The sequence below is a fragment of the Carettochelys insculpta genome, unplaced genomic scaffold (genome assembly GCF_033958435.1).
Source record: "Carettochelys insculpta isolate YL-2023 unplaced genomic scaffold, ASM3395843v1 scaffold_0102, whole genome shotgun sequence".
NCBI lineage: Eukaryota > Metazoa > Chordata > Testudines > Carettochelyidae > Carettochelys > Carettochelys insculpta.
The window spans coordinates 12501-17500 of record NW_027439139.1 but is presented as its reverse complement, the minus strand read 5'-3'; the positions used below and the strand labels follow the sequence as shown (position 1 = coordinate 17500).

The 5000-nt window shown below is 63.0% G+C and overlaps 1 non-coding gene across 1 annotated transcript; it reads left to right on the top strand.

The window, feature by feature from the left end:
• Positions 1 to 4150: 4150 nt before the first annotated feature.
• On the top strand, positions 4151 to 4269 carry LOC142006655 (5S ribosomal RNA). The gene has a single exon (XR_012643699.1). It is a non-coding gene; the product is annotated as a 5S ribosomal RNA (ribosomal RNA).
• The last annotated feature ends 731 nt before the right edge of the window (positions 4270 to 5000 follow it).

The window sequence follows — 5000 nt, the reverse complement described above, 5'->3', positions numbered from 1 at the left end:
TCCCTGCCGGACTTAGAAAATTTTTCTCTCCAGCCCGGGACCGGGGTTGACCTGTTGTCCCTGCCGGACTTAGAAATTTTTTCTCTCCCGCCTGGGACCGGGGTTGACCTGTTGTCCCTGCCGGACTTAGAAATTTTTTCTCTCCAGCCTGGGACCGGGGTTGACCTGTTGTCCCTGCCGGACTTAGAAATTTTTTCTCTGCCGCCTGGGACCGGGGTTGACCTGTTGTCCCTGCCGGACTTAGAAAATTTTTCTCTGCCGCCTGGGACCGGGGTTGACCTGTTGTCCCTGCCGGACTTAGAAAATTTTTCTCTCCCGCCTGGGACCGGGGTTGACCTGTTGTCCCTGCCGGACTTAGAAATTTTTTCTCTGCCGCCTGGGACCGGGGTTGACCTGTTGTCCCTGCCGGACTTAGAAATTTTTTCTCTGCCGCCTGGGACCGGGGTTGACCTGTTGTCCCTGCCGGACTTAGAAATTTTTTCTCTGCCGCCTGGGACCGGGGTTGACCTGTTGTCCCTGCCGGACTTAGAAATTTTTTCTCTCCAGCCTGGGACCGGGGTTGACCTGTTGTCCCTGCCGGACTTAGAAATTTTTTCTCTCCCGCCCGGTACCGGGGTTGACCTGTTGTCCCTGCCGGACTTAGAAATTTTTTCTCTGCCGCCTGGGACCGGGGTTGACCTGTTGTCCCTGCCGGACTTAGAAAATTTTTCTCTCCCGCCTGGGACCGGGGTTGACCTGTTGTCCCTGCCGGACTTAGAAATTTTTTCTCTGCCGCCTGGGACCGGGGTTGACCTGTTGTCCCTGCCGGACTTAGAAAATTTTTCTCTCCCGCCCGGGACCGGGGTTGACCTGTTGTCCCTGCCGGACTTAGAAATTTTTTCTCTGCCGCCTGGGACCGGGGTTGACCTGTTGTCCCTGCCGGACTTAGAAATTTTTTCTCTCCCGCCCGGTACCGGGGTTGACCTGTTGTCCCTGCCGGACTTAGAAATTTTTTCTCTGCCGCCTGGGACCGGGGTTGACCTGTTGTCCCTGCCGGACTTAGAAAATTTTTCTCTCCCGCTCGGAACCGGGGTTGACCTGTTGTCCCTGCCGGACTTAGAAAATTTTTCTCTCCCGCCTGGGACCGGGGTTGACCTGTTGTCCCTGCCGGACTTGGAGCCCGAGGAGGGGATCGGCCACCAGGTAAACCTCCGCTGAAAGCGGCCACGGTTTACCTGGTGCCCGGGGAGCGAATCGGACACCAGGTCAACCTCAGCTGAAGCGGCCGGGGTTGACCTGCTGTCCCTGCCGGACTTGGAAAATTTTTCTCTCCAGCCTGGGACCGGGGTTGACCTGTTGTCCCTGCCGGACTTAGAAATTTTTTCTCTCCCCGCCTGGGACCGGGGTTGACCTGCTGTCCCTGCCGGACTTGGAGCCCCAGGAGGGGATCGGCCACCAGGTCAACCTCCGCTGAAAGCGGCCACGGTTTACCTGGTGCCCGGGGAGCGAATCGGACACCAGGTCAACCTCTGCTAAAGCGACCGAGGTTGACCTGGTGCCCGGGGAGCGAATCTGACACCAGGTCAACCTCTGCTAAAGCGCCAGAGGTTGACCTGGTGCCCGGGGAGCGAATCGGACACCAGGTCAACCTCTGCTAAAGCGGCCGGGGTTGACCTGCTGTCCCTGCCGGACTTAGAAAATTTTTCTCTCCAGCCTGGGACCGGGGTTGACCTGTTGTCCCTGCCGGACTTAGAAATTTTTTCTCTCCCGCCTGGGACCGGGGTTGACCTGTTGTCCCTGCCGGACTTAGAAAATTTTTCTCTGCCGCCTGGGACCGGGGTTGACCTGTTGTCCCTGCCGGACTTAGAAAATTTTTCTCTCCCGCTCGGAACCGGGGTTGACCTGTTGTCCCTGCCGGACTTAGAAAATTTTTCTCTCCCGCCTGGGACCGGGGTTGACCTGTTGTCCCTGCCGGACTTGGAGCCCCAGGAGGGGATCGGCCACCAGGTCAACCTCCGCTGAAAGCGGCCACGGTTTACCTGGTGCCCGGGGAGCGAATCGGACACCAGGTCAACCTCAGCTGAAGCGGCCGGGGTTGACCTGCTGTCCCTGCCGGACTTGGAGCCCGAGGAGGGGATCGGCCACCAGGTCAACCTCCGCTGAAAGCGGCCACGGTTTACCTGGTGCCCGGGGAGCGAATCGGACACCAGGTCAACCTCTGCTAAAGCGGCCGGGGTTGACCTGCTGTCCGTGCCGGACTTGGAGCCCGAGGAGGGGATCGGCCACCAGGTCAACCTCCGCTGAAAGCGGCCACGGTTTACCTGGTGCCCGGGGAGCGAATCGGACACCAGGTCAACCTCTGCTAAAGCGGCCGGGGTTCACCTGCTGTCCCTGCCGGACTTGGAGCCCGAGGAGGGGATCGGCCACCAGGTCAACCTCCGCTGAAAGCGGCCACGGTTTACCTGGTGCCCGGGGAGCGAATCGGACACCAGGTCAACCTCTGCTAAGGCGCCCGAGGTTGACCTGGTGCCCGGGGAGCGAATCGGACACCAGGTCAACCTCTGCTACGGCGGCCGGGGTTGACCTGCTGTCCCTGCCGGACTTAGAAAATTTTTCTCTCCCCGCCCGGAACCGGGGTTGACCTGTTGTCCCTGCCGGACTTGGAGCCCGAGGAGGGGATCGGCCACCAGGTCAACCTCCGCTGAAAGCGGCCACGGTTTACCTGGTGCCCGGGGAGCGAATCGGACACCAGGTCAACCTCTGCTAAAGCGGCCGGGGTTGACCTGCTGTCCCTGCCGGACTTGGAGCCCGAGGAGGGGATCGGCCACCAGGTCAACCTCCGCTGAAAGCGGCCACGGTTTACCTGGTGCCCGGGGAGCGAATCGGACACCAGGTCAACCTCTGCTAAAGCGGCCGGGGTTGACCTGCTGTCCGTGCCGGACTTGGAGCCCGAGGAGGGGATCGGCCACCAGGTCAACCTCCGCTGAAAGCGGCCACGGTTTACCTGGTGCCCGGGGAGCGAATCGGACACCAGGTCAACCTCTGCTAAAGCGGCCGGGGTTCACCTGCTGTCCCTGCCGGACTTGGAGCCCGAGGAGGGGATCGGCCACCAGGTCAACCTCCGCTGAAAGCGGCCACGGTTTACCTGGTGCCCGGGGAGCGAATCGGACACCAGGTCAACCTCTGCTAAGGCGCCCGAGGTTGACCTGGTGCCCGGGGAGCGAATCGGACACCAGGTCAACCTCTGCTACGGCGGCCGGGGTTGACCTGCTGTCCCTGCCGGACTTAGAAAATTTTTCTCTCCCCGCCCGGAACCGGGGTTGACCTGTTGTCCCTGCCGGACTTGGAGCCCGAGGAGGGGATCGGCCACCAGGTCAACCTCCGCTGAAAGCGGCCACGGTTTACCTGGTGCCCGGGGAGCGAATCGGACACCAGGTCAACCTCTGCTAAAGCGGCCGGGGTTGACCTGCTGTCCCTGCCGGACTTGGAGCCCGAGGAGGGGATCGGCCACCAGGTCAACCTCCGCTGAAAGCGGCCACGGTTTACCTGGTGCCCGGGGAGCGAATCGGACACCAGGTCAACCTCTGCTAAAGCGGCCGGGGTTCACCTGCTGTCCCTGCCGGACTTGGAGCCCGAGGAGGGGATCGGCCACCAGGTCAACCTCCGCTGAAAGCGGCCACGGTTTACCTGGTGCCCGGGGAGCGAATCGGACACCAGGTCAACCTCTGCTAAGGCGCCCGAGGTTGACCTGGTGCCCGGGGAGCGAATCGGACACCAGGTCAACCTCCGCTAAAGCGCCCGAGGTTGACCTGGTGCCCGGGGAGCGAATCGGACACCAGGTCAACCTCTGCTACGGCGGCCGGGGTTGACCTGCTGTCCCTGCCGGACTTGGAAAATTTCTCTCCCCGCCTCGGACCGGGGTTGACCTGCTGTCCCTACCGGACTTAGAACATTTTTCTCTCCCCGCCCCGGCCCGGGGGTTAACCTCGGGGCGCACAGCTTCCCGGGTCTGACGTGCACGTCCTGTCACCTCCCGGGCCCGGCGTCCTCGTCCTCCCTTCCCCTTGGGCCGGCTCGGAGGAAGTTTTCCCTCGGCCCGGCCTCCGGGTTAATTGTTTGGGCCCGGCTGACTGAGGCCAGGCTGCTGACGCTAAAGCCCGGGGAGGCGGGGGCCTACGGCCATACCGGACCGAATGCCCCCGATCTCGTCCGATCTCGGAAGGTAAACCGTCCCGGGCCTGGCTAGTACCTGGATGGGTGACCGCCTGGGAATCCCAGGTGCCGTAGGCAGCTTTTGGCCCCAGCGGGGGTAGAGCGGGGCGTGTGTCTGCCGTGCGGGAGCAGGGAAGCCGTGAGGCCAAGGCGGCGCGACGGTCCTGGGGGGCGCTGAGGCCTTTCCCTCTGCCTGCCTGCGTGTCGGGGGCGGGGGGGCGGGCGAGGAAGCTTAGGCCCTCACCCGGTGCGGTGCGATGGCTTGGGTCGGGTCGGGGAGAGGGAAGAAAGCGTGTGTGGAGCGTTGGTGGGGCAGGTGTGTGTGTGGGAGTGCTGGGTGGGGCAGGCCGTTGAGGCGGTGGCGGTGGTGGTGTTTTTGGTGGGAGTGAGTTGGGGTCAGGTGGGTGTGGGGTCCCGCCCGGGGGGTGGATGGTCTGAGGGTTAAGGCTTGGAACGTGCGTCTTGGGGGACCGTGGGTGGAGGTTGTTGAGAGCGGGGAAGGCCCTGGGTCTCGGTTGTGGACTATTAAGCCCGGTGGAGGGGGACCGTGGGGGGAGGTTGTTGAGAGCGGGGAAGGCCCTGGGTCCCGGTTGTGGACTATTAAGCCCGGTGGAGGGGGACCGTGGGTGGAGGTTGTTGAGAGCGGGGAAGGCCCTGGGTCCCGGTTGTGGACTATTAAGCCCGGTGGAGGGGGACCGTGGGTGGAGGTTGTTGAGAGCGGGGAAGGCCCTGGGACCCGGTTGTGGACTATTAAGCCCGGTGGAGGGGGACCGTGGGTGGAGGTTGTTGAGAGCGGGGAAGGCCCTGGG